Consider the following 13,405-nt stretch of genomic DNA (forward strand, 5'->3'; position numbering starts at 1 on the left):
AAGCCACTTGTGAACGGTCACTCAGCCTGAAACTAGGAGGCTCTGAGCAGAAGCAGGAGTCCTCTTCTTCAGGGGCCAAGCAGGTGGGTTTTCCTTAGAGGGGAAGAAGATGTGTCCTGAACACTGCTTTGAAGATCCTTAAGACGCTCTTTGTCCCGGGTGAGCAGAGCACGGCACTCTTCCCCTTCCCCTGCTGTCGGCCCCAAGGCAGCTGCAGCCGCTTAGCCGGAGGCTCCGTGCTGGGAGGGCCTCAGCTGCCTCTCTGCCGCAGCCTCCCGTTACAGCAGCCATGACTGTCACCCATACGCAGCTCTGAGGAGCCTGCCTCTCCACATGGGCCCTTTCTACTCAGCAACATCGCGCTTGCTCTTGAACTTCAGCGTGGCTCAAACCAGTGCAGACGAAAGGTGACCCGCTGACTGTCCACTGAGCCCTGCCCTCAGCCTCTCCTTCTCAGAGAGAGGCTTCGCTGCTCAGCTGTGCAAGCCAGGAGCCCTTTAGGTCATTCCTCATGTTTCCTCTCCCTTGGCATCATCACAGTGATGACCCGTGAACTTCCACGCCCCAGGAAATAGCTCTTGGACAATGTGTGTGCACCATTGCATTTAATCTTCATGTTGGAGGAACTCCCAATAGTTCTTGTCGTAAGTAAAGAGGATACATAACATCTACAGAGTACTGTTTGCTGTGTCATCTATCTATCTATCTATCTATCTATCTATCTATCTATCTATCTATATCTATATCTATGTCTATCATCTACCTGTCTTTCTATCTATCTATCTATCCATCTATCTATCTACCATCTACCTGTCTGTCTATCTATCTATCCATCTATCTATCTGTCATCTCCCTCCCTCATTTTGGGGGCAGTGGCAGATGCTTCTCACTGACTCATTGATCTTCCCACAGGTGAACAAGAGAAGGACCTACAGAGATTCTGCCTGTGTACTTGAGTGGCTCTGCTCTAAGTCGTTCCTAAGTGCTATGGAACAACTGACCCTGACTTATCTTCTGAGAGTGTACCTTCAGAGCATGTGTACCTTGCTTCTGGCCCCAGTTTCAGCATCTGTGGTTGTCTAGCCTCTTCACCCAGACCCCAAGCCCTGCTGGGTGCTGGATGTCCTCAGAATCTCTTTGTCCCATGGATGCAGCATGTGGAAAGTTCCTTCCTGCACTCCACACACAGACCATGAGAGGTGTGCCTCTCCCAACGCCTGCTGGATTTGGGGCCCCGCTCCATGCCTGTGTGAGTAGCCACAAGGAACATTCTTCCTAGAAGGGGTCACACCTTCCCTTCACGTGGCTGTGGCATTGCTGCCCTGGCTCCTCCACGCCAGTGTGCCTGGTGCTCTCTTGTTAGATGATGGTGCAGGAGAAACACAAAGCAGCCCTCATCTTCTTTGTCCTCCCCCCACCAGCCACTCTGAAACAGTGGTACGAGGTCACTCCAAAAGTTTGTGGGAAATGGAATTAAAAGATAAAGGTATTTTGATGCAAGCCATTTTTTGAAAGTCATAGGCAGTGTTTATATGATATGCATTTTCCACAAACTTTCTTTTTTTTAATTTTTTTTATTTTTATTTTTTTGACAGGCAGAGTGGACAGTGCGAAAGAGACAGAGAGAAAGGTCTTCCTTTTGCCGTTGGTTCACCCTCCAATGGCCGCCGCGGCTGGCGCGCTGCGGCCAGCGCACCGCGCTGATCCGAGGGCGGCCGGGGCACTGCGCTGATCCGATGGCAGGAGCCAGGTGCTTCTCCTGGTCTCCCATGGGGTGCAGGGCCCATGCACTTGGGCCATCCTCCACTGCACTCCCTGGCCACAGCAGAGAGCTGGCCTGGAAGAGGGACAACCGGGACAGAATCCGGTGCCCCGGCCGGGACTAGAACCCGGTGTGCCGGCACCGCAAGGCGGAGGATTAGCCTATTGAGCCACAGCGCCGGCCTATTCCACAAACTTTCTAAAGTCCCAACTTGGGGCTCCCACTTCTGAATGATACATCCTCCACCTGCACTGGGCAGAAAGGCTCTTGGCCGAGACCCAGAAATTTCAGCCACAGAAATAAGGGACATTTGCTCCATGTATACAACTGTCTACAACATTAGATTTTGACCTGGTAAAGGATGCAATTTAACGCTCTTTCCCTTGCAAAATTCTAGCCTGTAGACCAAGCATCTTGCTTCACACTCTAACACAACTCTGTCAGTCAAAGCTAAGAACAAATTTGTTCTAACCGGCACCTGCTCTTTCTTTAGACTCTGAACCTCATTCGTGCAGTGGGCTAGAACCTTCTGCAGCAACACGGTTTGCTGCATGTATTATAGGTAAAAACATATCTATATAGCTTTAAAAATACTAACCTCAGGGCAGTGTTCAGTAGAGCAGTGTTTGGGACGCCTACATTCCATAGCAGGATGTCTGGGTTCCCGCCCTGGCTGTGTTCTCAATTCCAGCTTCCTGCCAATGGCCACCCCGGGAGGCAGCAGGTGACAATTCAAATACCTGGATCCCGTTGACCCACACACAAGGAAGACAAAGACTGAATTCCACACTCTTGGCTTCTGCCTGGCCTGGCTCGGGCTGTTGCAGGAATTTGGGGAGTGAACCAATGGATGGAAGATCTCTCTTTGTCTGTGTCTCTGCCTTTCAAATAAAGTGCAAACTAATAAAAAGCTGAAAGCTACATTCACCTGATTACATTTGCAGCATTCCTGGTACACGGGACAGGGCTGAACCTCGGTGTCTTCCTCCGCTCCTGCAGCTGCTCTAGGAGTCAAAGCCAGGTCCCCCGGATGCAATCATGCTTTTCTACTTTTCCTGCCCCTCCGAGGTGCTGAGGGAGTCAGTGAGGCAAAGCCCCTGCAGAATAACTTAAGGGACCAGCTGCGAATTCTGATGTTTTTTTTTTTTTTTTCTGTGAAAGTGGTGCCTTTCCTGGAACACCCGTCATGGAGCAGACACTGGCTTGAAGGGGCCAATACCGTTCCCTCCTCCAGGAATCACAAGAGGTGACATTTGCAAGCCCCTGCAGTCAGATGGGAGGCACTTGGGTAAGCTTGAGATGAACAAAGAAAGTGGGCAAAGTGTGGACTACTTCAAGGCTAGGGGACAACTCTCTCTCTCTCTCTCTCTCTCTCTCTCTCTCTCCCAGTCATCCTTGACAGTCTGAAGAGAGAGTCCATTAACCCCCATGAAGACCAGAGGCCTTGGTCCCACAGGATGGAAGGAGCCAGATGCCCAGAGTCCCTGCACCGCCATCTGCAGTGTTGTCCTGCCCTGGCTAGGACACCAGCGAAGCTTCATTGGCTGTCACGGGGCTGTTGACAGTTTGCCTCAGCAGTCAGTGTTAACGACCTAACAGACTCCTGGGACAGACACAGTAGCCCTTTGACTGTCCCCCAGGCTCTGCAGGCACCTGTTCCTCTCCTCAACGTTGGCTGGGACATCGCCACAGCGAGGACGACAATAGTAGTGATGGCTGCCAGGGACCGAGGCTCTCCTAGAGCGGTCTCTTGCTAAAGAGTTGACAAGTACCAAGATAGTAGAGCTCTGTGATGGTTCTGTGAACCACCTTTCCACTGGCAGATGAGGAAACTGGGTCTACACAACCTACCTCGCTTGTCCCAGGTCTCTGCAGTGAAGAACAGAGAGCTGGGTGTCGAAGCTGGGCTCTCAGGGCTCCAGAGCCCTGACTCTGAGCTCCTGCACTGCACGCCTGCCGGCACAGAGCATCCAGACATCTGCAGCCCCTGCAGTGCACACAGACCTCACACCCAGCAGCCGGCCCCCATGGTCTCAGGGTTCCCCTCTGCAATGACACAGGGCTTTGCAGTCATGAATTCCAGGCTACAAGAGGCTCTGGCAAGCCTGACAGGGCTCCTTGTGCTTATTCTCTGATCAAGCTCCAAGAGGCAAAAACCCACCTCATAACTGGAGAACATACCAGGGGCTATTAGTGAAATTCAGTGGGTCGGTTCCAGAAACATACTGAGTTTCCAGAAACAACGGATGGGGAGAGGGACCCAGCCTGGAAGGCTCAAGGTGTTTTCTGTAGCACTCTGGGAACAAAGCCATTTCAGCCAGTTCTGGTCACAGGGCTCTCTGCTGTGGGAAAGTGCTTACTGTGTCCTAGTCAAGATTTCCTTGAGTTGTTCTCTTCATCTCTCTCACATGTCCGTGCACACTTCTAAGAAGCAAAGAGCAACCAGAGACAGAGATATTGTCCATGTGTGCACGATCCTGCCTCTGGAGCAGGCAGATCAGGGAAACTCAAAGTGGAAAGGAGCATGGAGCCTGGGCAGGTGGTGAGACCTGGCTTCCTTGGAGGTAGAAAGAAGAGCAGGGGTGTAGAGGAGGAAAGGGACAAGGCAGAGGAGTGTTCACCGAGGGGAAGGTGCAGTGAGCTGTGTGGTACTGCTGGTTTCCTCTGAATCCCCAACTTACTTAGATAGGAATACTTTATGCTATTTTTAATGTATGTGGATATTTTTGCCTAAGTAAATAGCACATATCAGTAAAAGTAAGAACTGTTACCATGTGCCCAGGATGCGCCATGCCTATTAGCCATATCTGACACATCGATCTTTTGCATGACCTAACAGAAATACACAGATTATTTCCAGCTTTGTATGTGAAGTTCAAAGAGGTGAGGAGATTTTCTCTGAGTCTGACAACCCCAAAGGTGGGGTTGGAGATCACAGCCAGAGCTGGGAGTGTTAAGCATCGTCCTGGTGTCTACAGTTTGCGGCAACACGCTCGCTTTCCGGACAGCACCCAGCAACCACGTGGTGATCAGTGGACACCCTCCTAATGGGATTCACCATGCAACACGGAAGATGTCCTTCTCACTTCGGGAGACGGCTGCATGGGCTGTGAGAAGGCACTGGGGCAGATCTCACCGGGAATCTGATCCAAGGTCAGGGTTTTCTGCCATGGGTTAAGCGCTCACGTGTGCGGCAAGGGCTCGTGGGGAGCCATGAAGTCTGCAACACCTGCCGAGGCACCAAGGATGAGAGAGATTTAAAATTCAGAGTGCACATTTGCCTCTGGGCCATGAGAAGAATTTCATTTTGTCAACAGCAGAAAGGTGGAAACAGGACTTTTTGAATTCCAGAGCCAGCTCAGCTCCTTGGTCTGCTCTTTAAATGTCTCGAGACCTTGAACTTCTCTGTCTGCAGCTTCTTCACCAGCAGAAGTGTAGCGGTGGTGACTCCTGTGCAGCTCTGTGATCAGGATGAGCCTAAAACTTCTGAACAGCACGTCACACAATTCCTGGCAGAGTCTGGGATCAGAAGGCACACCTCCTGGGCTTTTTTTTTTTAATTTTTTGACAGGCAGAGAGAGAGACAGAGAGAAAGGTCTTCCTTCTGTTGGTTCACCCCCCAAGTGGCTGCTGTGGCTGGCGCACCACGCTGATCCAAAGCCAGGAGCCAGGTGCTTCCTCCTGGTCTCCCATGTGGGTGCAGGGCCCAAGCACTTGGGCCACAGCAGAGAGCTGGACTGCAAGAGGAGCAACTGGGACAGAATCTGGCGCCCTGACAGGGACTAGAACCTCAGGGTGCCAGAGCCACAGGCGGAGGATTAGCCTAGTGAGCCATGGCGCCGGCCCAGGATGATGGGCTTTTAACAACAGCATGTCACGTAGAACACTGGTTACCCTCACAGCCACGTCTTTCCTCATAGAGGTGCTACCTGGCCAAAGGTGCTACCTGGCCACCTGCTGGATGAATAAGGATGTCTGGGGGAAAAACAACTTAACAGAGACCAACATCATGGAGCTGAGGCCTTTGACACTGGTCACTTTCCTTTTGACAGACAGGTTTGGTGTGCAAACTTCTTACCTGTAGAGCCCACCAGTCCTGGACTGTGCACATCTCAACCATGTCTACCTGGTGTGGCTGAATTGTGGGCCAGGTCGTGACGCTGCATCCACCATTCCTCAGTGTTACTGTGGATTCGTTCTGAGAGTATGAGCGCAGTGGGGGCAAGAGGCATGGAGTTACAACACAGACCCTGGGAGCCGGGTGAAAGCAGGCCAGAGGAGAGCAGCCCGCAGACTCTTTTATTTCAGTTGGTACAGCAGCTTATATAGCCAAGGCAGCCAATCCGGTCAAGGGGTGGTTTATGCCCTAACCAATCACAGCCTGTTGCCAAGCAGGCTCCATTGCCAGGTGGGTTTCGAAGCCATTCCTGAGTAACTGACATTCGCTTGCCAGAGGCCATCTTGGCATGGCCTTCTCATCCCACCACACCTCAGCTCTCTCCCTCCTCCCAAGAGGCTCGAGGGAATAGGACTGAGTACAAGTGGACATTGTAGTCAGGGGTAGAGACCCCCCCAATCCCTCCCAGGGGCAGAGTGGGGGTCCCACAAGTCCATGGAATGGAACTTCTTTGAAAACTGTAAGCCTGGAAAGGTGGCACTCGGGGAGATGGGGTGACGGGAGGATCCCTTTCCCCTGGTTGTCTGAGGACAGAAGCCAGCCTGTCCTGTTTGGATTCTGGGGGACCACAGATTGAAGTCCTGATGGTCCAGCTTGCAGTTCAAGGATTGGACAATGAGGCAAAGCAAGACTCAGACACAGGAGCTCAGGCAGAGCAGGGCAGGGAGAAACGCCCAGGAACCACGGTCAAAACTGGAAATAAAGTGTAACTAGGAAAGCAAATAGGTCTGAAGGGATGCCTAAGAATTAGAATTAAGAATTATTATAATTATTATAATTAAGAATTATTGGCTGGGCCACATGCATTGGCCAGGGGATGGGGAACTTGGGCCATATTCCCAGGAGGTTGCCAAGCAATAGCCTGGACTTCTCCAGGCTGGGCTCACTTACGTTCCCCTTGCTCCTCTCTGCTCTGTAGAAAAGATGTATGTTTCTGGAATTGGCTCATTGCATTTCACAGGTAAGTTCTCCAGTTAAGAGATGAGCTTCTACCTCCTGGAGCCATGTCTGAGATTGCCCAGAGCCTTTCCAAAGCTGGAACACGTGACTGCAAAGCTGCATGTCATTGCAGATGGGAACCCTGCGATGGAGGTATTGATGCTGGCTGCTGGATGGGGCATCTGTGTGCTTGCATAGTCACTGTTGTCCAGGTGCTCCGCCCTGGGAGGTGTGCAGTGCATGGTTCACAGTCAGTCTTCATAACCCAGCCTCTGTCTGGTGCTCATGCCAATTGCCCAGGCAGCTGCTCAACTTCCCTGCAGGGAGATACAGTATCAGCCTCTCGGAGTTCATGCCACCCAGTGTCTGGAGCTGCACGGTTTCCTCTTATTCCTGTATATCATCTGACTCCCCTTTCCCCTTCACCTACCTGGGAGCAGATGCCAAGAGAATGCCAATGCAGACCCCCTGAATTCTACCCTAATTAGGTTTCAGTGATGATAGGAAGGGGTTAAGTGAGCCACCGACTATGCAGTGCTTGTGTGTGCAGAGTGTTGGGCACAGTCATGGGCTTTTCGTAGGACCACAGGGGCTGGCACCCTGGCTGTCTGCCTGTCTTCTGTAAGGGTTCTTGTCTTCATCCTATCACCTGCCCTGCCAGGTCTTCCTTACATTCTGGTTTCTTGTTTTTCAGCTCTTTTCTGGGCTCCGTGACTTCTTAACAATCCTGCTCTGTGGGGAGATGCTAGAGGCTGGGTCCAGACATCTTTCCTACTGCGAGATCTTGGCACAATCTGTGTAAGAAATGGCAAAGTTTAATGCTTGCCAATTCCCAGAAATAAGAACAGAATGTCCATCTCCTGTGAAACATAAATGCAGTGTGGCCCAGCACACCCATAATTACATGCCGAAGTCACTCTCAGACACTTTGAGGTAAAATAGCAGGGGACTTTTGAAATTTGTGGGGAAGATATGATATTCTTACACAAGAAGAATGTATTCAGGATGAAAAATAAGACGTTTAGCACACTTTGCTACCTTAGAATTAGAAAGCCACATTAACGGGCATCCCAGTGCTAAGAAGTGTCATGCATCTATTGTGAGATTCCTCCATCTCAGGCATCTCTACAGATGGTGATTATTTTGTCAAATGCACCATGGATTGTTTAAGCAACGCAATCACATTATCCTGTAAAACTCTCAGCACAATGGGAACTTTCTGAAGCACAGATCAGACACCCTATCCCCATGTTGAGCCCCCTGGAACCCTGACCTCTGCGTTTAGCTCTAGGAAAGCTCTTCCTTCTGTGGCCAGCAGTCCAGAAGGCCACAGAAACAACCACATGGCCTGTGTTTCGGGAAGAGCCTCGGGCTTCGCTCCTCCTGGCAGTAACTTGCAGAGAGGATCACGGATGGTGTTCCACACACCTCTCATTTTCTGTCTTCCACTGCCTCACAGGATGTCTCGATTTTACTTTAATGCAAACAAGAAAAAAGCTGGTTTTAAAAAGTAATTTCACCTAAGTAGTAATGAAGGCAAATATAAACTAAAAGCAAAGACACACAGCATTCAGTCCCTATCTGTGTATTGAATCACCCAATGGTGATTGGTGATTCATCAATAATGAGGCCTCAAAGCTGAACTTGATGGATGTCTGCCATGAGGGACCCTGACATACAATGCTGTTAGGGACCATAGGACATCCCAGATCCAGGTACAGAAGATGTTCATGGAGCATCCTGAACGGTTTGTCTTTAAGATTTATTTATTTATTCTATAGACAGAGGGAAAGACAGAGATGGGGAGGGAGAGAGGGAGAAAATGGGAGAGGGAGAATGAGAGAGAGAGAGAGAGAGAGGAGAGAGAGAGATCTTTCATCTGATGGTTCATTTCCTAAGTGGCCACAATGGCTGGATCTGGTCCAGGCTAAGGTCAGGAGCCAGGAACACCATCCAGGTCTCCCTTATGGGTGGATGAGGCCTGAGACTTGAAATATTCTCTGCTGCCTTCCTATGTGCCTTAACAGGAAGCTGGATCAGAAGCAGAGCAGCCAGGGCTCAAACCAACCCTCTGATATGGAGTACTTGGTCACAAGTGATGACTTAACTTGCTGAAGCACAATATTGGCCACATGAATGATATTTTTTAATGTAAATGACTTTGAGTTTCAATCACAAGAGAACAATTTCGTTGTAGTCTGTGCAATAATATTTTGGTGAAAAAATGCATGAGTTGTAATGACAACTAACAGTAGATGAGAGAAGAGCAAGGCTGTTTGCATGAAACACTTGTGGGCCACACTGTGTGCAAATCAACTCCATCCAAGATGATTTATTGTAATTTTTTAGATGAGCAAATATTCAGAAAGCTTAGGATGCTAGCAAAAATATGATGACTGGGTGTTGAATGGATACTTAGTACCAGGTTAGAATGCCTCTAGTTCTAAGTCTATCCAAGCACTTTTTGCCTTTTCACCAGCTATGTGTGATACTGGTACACATGGAGCTGTCATTCACTGTTGTAGGAAAGCAAGAAACCAAAAGTGAGTGGGTGACAGATCGCAGAAAGCTGTTTGGCCCTTGAGATGGTAAAGGTAGTCCACCAGGGTCTTCAATGCTTTCTTTGTGAAGGACAGAATGTCAGCGAGGAAAATGCTTGGGGAAATGGGTTACCCAGAGACCCCAGAGTGAATTCTACTGTCTACTCATAGAACACTTGTCTTTTTATTAAGATTATTTACTTCTTTGAAAGGCAGAGTTATACAGAGAGAGAAGGAAAGGCATAGACAGAGAGAGAGGTCTTCCATCTACTGGTTCACTCCCCAATAGGCCACAACAGCCAGAGCTGTGCCAATCCGAAGCCAGGAGCCAGGAGCTTCTTCTGGGTCTCCCATGTGGGTGCAGAGGCCCAAGAACTTTGGCCATCTTCTACTGCTTTCCCAGGCCATAGCAGACAATTGGATTGGAAGTGGAGCAGCCGGGACTTGAATCAGCATCCATATGGGATGCCAGAATTGTAGGCAATGGGTTTACCCGCTATGCCACAATGCCGGCCCCTATTACCATGATTTTATTCTTAAAACATTTCTCAGAGGTGGGAGGGATCTTATTTGCAGGAATAACAGGGAAGGAAGGAATGAAGGGGTCAAGTTTTCTCACCAAGGTCTGTACCTGTCTGACAGTTTATTGCCTTCCTCTCACTCTACTCATTTCATCACTCCAGGGGAGGCCTGAGCCTGTCTTCTATTTTTATGTGACCCTCACCAGTGGCTCCACACTCCCTCTGCTTTTGCTGGGCAAGCCAGCAGCTGAGAGGTCCTCTGTCTAGGGCAGGCAGGCCATCATCTCCTCTCCCTTCTCTGAGGCCATGGGCAGAGGGAAAGTGAGGATGTGGCTATTAGCAGCCATTGCCCCATATATCAGTCTGTTTCCCAGAACTCTTTGAGGGCTGCCTAGAAACTTCACGTCTGCTGGACGCACTCAAGTACTCAAGCCATGGGCTGTGGCCAAATTATCCGCACATTCCTTTATTTCTCAGAAGTTAAGGAATAGAAGGGCATTGCTGCAACTCTTGAAACAGCTGTGCGAGCTGTTAGAACAGGTCTACAGCAATGTATCATTAAAGAGATTATAAATCCTGTATCTTAACTACATCAGCACCATCACACACTGCTGTTCACTTTCACTGACTTCCAATGATCGGAGAACATAGCCATAAACACCTGGAGAGCAGTAGGTGCCATGGAGCTTCGAGGACCACGCTCTATCAATGAGGGGGAACAGCACTTTGAGAGCAGCTAAGTACACCTAAGACCCTTTCTATCATCTTTCAAAAACATTTTTCCATGTAAATAGTGGAAAGGACATAATTCAATGCCATTTAAAATTTTTTTTCATTGTATTTGTAAGAGAGAGAGAGAAAGAGAGAGAGAGATCTTTCATCAGTGGGTTCACTTAACACGTGCCTTGTCAGCCAGGGCTGGGTCAAGCAAACGCCAGAGACCACATCTCAATCTGATCTCCAAAGTGGAGTGACATGGACCCCAGTCCTCGGGTCATCAGATGCTATCTCCCAGGATGCACACTGACAGAAAACCAGAATCAAGATCACACTGGGACTTGAACAGTCACCATGCTGTAGAGGCAGGTACCCCAGGAGGTGTTTTAACTGTTGTGCCGAGGGCTTGCCCCATCCAGTGCCATTTGTGTTGCTTATTTCCCACACGATGTGAGTTTACCAGCTTATCTCCCATTTGCACTTGCTCTTCCTTCTGTCTGCTGTCCCTCCTCTGTGTATTTTTATGGCTGCTCAGGACTCTCCTCAGTGCCATTCCGTCCTGGTCTTTCCTCACCAGCCAGTATCCAGGGCTTCTCTGCCCTGCCTGCACAGCCTGTGTTACTCATTAATGTATTCCGCATGATTTTCCTTTGAGACATTCATCACTATTTTATCTATCTATCCATCCAGCTATCATCTATCATCAGTTGATCTCATCCATCTCATCTATCCTTCTGTCTAGCCATCTATCCAATTCATCTACCCAACCATTCATCTATAATCTCTCTGTCTGCTGTATGCCTATTTGTCTAACTATCCAACCATCTATCCATTCATCCACATAATTATTCATCTATCTGTCGATTGATCTATCTATCTATCTATCTATCTATCATCTATCTATCCACCATCTATTGATCTACCACCTATATCTATTAACCAAGTGAGCTAGCTAGCTAGATAACTATCTGTATTCATCATGCAGACATATGTATTATTTGTGCTTTATTTAGTACTGTACTACTATTCTTAGAACAGGTGTTGAACTGAATTTGAACTCATTTATACAGGAAAAAATGGTATTACTGTATCCACTTTGCAAAGGAGGAAACTTGGATTCAGTGACACTAAATATTTGCTTAATATCAAAGCAAAAGAAAGAAAAAGTTCTGTGAAGACCCCAGGGTTCAGACTCTTTACCCTTCCACCTGTCAATCTAACTCCAGTTTAGACAGGCAGGGTTTGTTCTCCAATGTAACATAGCCACTGTTCTGTGCTCACTCAATTGCTATTAGATATGCATGATGTGGTAAGTACTGTTCTACAGCACAAGGCTACAAAACTGGAAAAGCTCTCTGTTTTCAAGAATTTCAATTTAACAGGAGACACACATATTAAAAGAAATCCTACAAACTAATGAGAAGACAGGATCTAAACCAATTAAGGAACAGCAGCGAGTCTGGAATTATACAGTTATCATATACACAGAGCCTATTAACTCTCGGTCGATCTTGGCATGTAGAAATACCAAAAATAACATGAAGATTAAGTAGCTCTTTGTGGTGAGATGCATGGCATTATGTAGCGGGTAGTAAATTCAGGCCGAATACAATGACACTGAATGACTCTCACAGAGACCTCTGTAGCCTTTAAATCTGAAAGTGATTCTGTGAATTTCAGGCAACAGATTTACATATGGTCATATGGAGTGCTTACAAGTATGGACAATAATATTATAGGCTTCACAATTGTCAAGAATGTGCACTCAAAAAAGTGTTTACTTTTGAGCAATAATGTGATTATAAATTGTCATGTGGGTTATAACAGATATATTGTCAATAGCACAGATATCCTTATGTAGTAAGCTGTGCAAGGCACTTGAATATGTGGTGACAAACTGCTTCTCCCTACAGAATTAAGTGACTACTAGGGAGACAGACCAATGGATAAAGTGTGAACATAACTGCCCTGGGGATAGACCAACATGCAATAGGAAATAAGGGAAGAAACGCCTGAACCCTTCTGAATTACTCACTGGGAAAACCTCGTGGATGAATGTGGAGGGCGTAATGGCCCCTAGGATGCCAACATCCTATCCACTGTAACCTGCAAAAGAGAATTCAGACTGTGGATAGAGTTAAGTCTGCCCCACAGCTGACCTTCAGACAGGGGGATTATCCTGGACTGGTCATGTAATGAGAACAGTCCCGGGGAGCGGAGAGCCTCTGCCAGAGACAGCATGTAAGGAAGGAGACAAGAGCAGGGGCGGGCAGCAAGGTGACCACCGCTCCACCTGCTGTGCCTGACCTGAGGGAGCCCTGACCTTTGGAACCCAGGAGGCAGTGGGTGACGGGAAGACAAGGACACAGAGCCTCCCCTAGCACAGCAGGAAGAGCATGGCCTCAACCACTGGGTTTCTAGCCTGACCTCTAGAGCTGCAAGATAATACATTTGTGCTGTTTATGCTGCTAGGTTGCAATAATTATTGACATCAGGAAGCTAACTTGTAATGTTATATTATCTTTACTTTCCCTCACCTCCTCAACAGGAGCTGGTACTGGTCCAGGTGGAGAGTTCATCCTCCCCTAGCCAACACTTTAATGAATTTCACTAAGCCTGGAATTTTTTTTTTTTGCTACATTTAGCAAGTGTATATTCAATTGTAAGAGCTACAAATTTTATCACAATCAAATATATTAATACAAACCACCATAAATAATTGGATTTATGTTTATAGAATTGGGGGCTT

Source organism: Lepus europaeus, chromosome 13 (genome assembly GCF_033115175.1).
Source record: "Lepus europaeus isolate LE1 chromosome 13, mLepTim1.pri, whole genome shotgun sequence".
Lineage (NCBI taxonomy): Eukaryota > Metazoa > Chordata > Mammalia > Lagomorpha > Leporidae > Lepus > Lepus europaeus.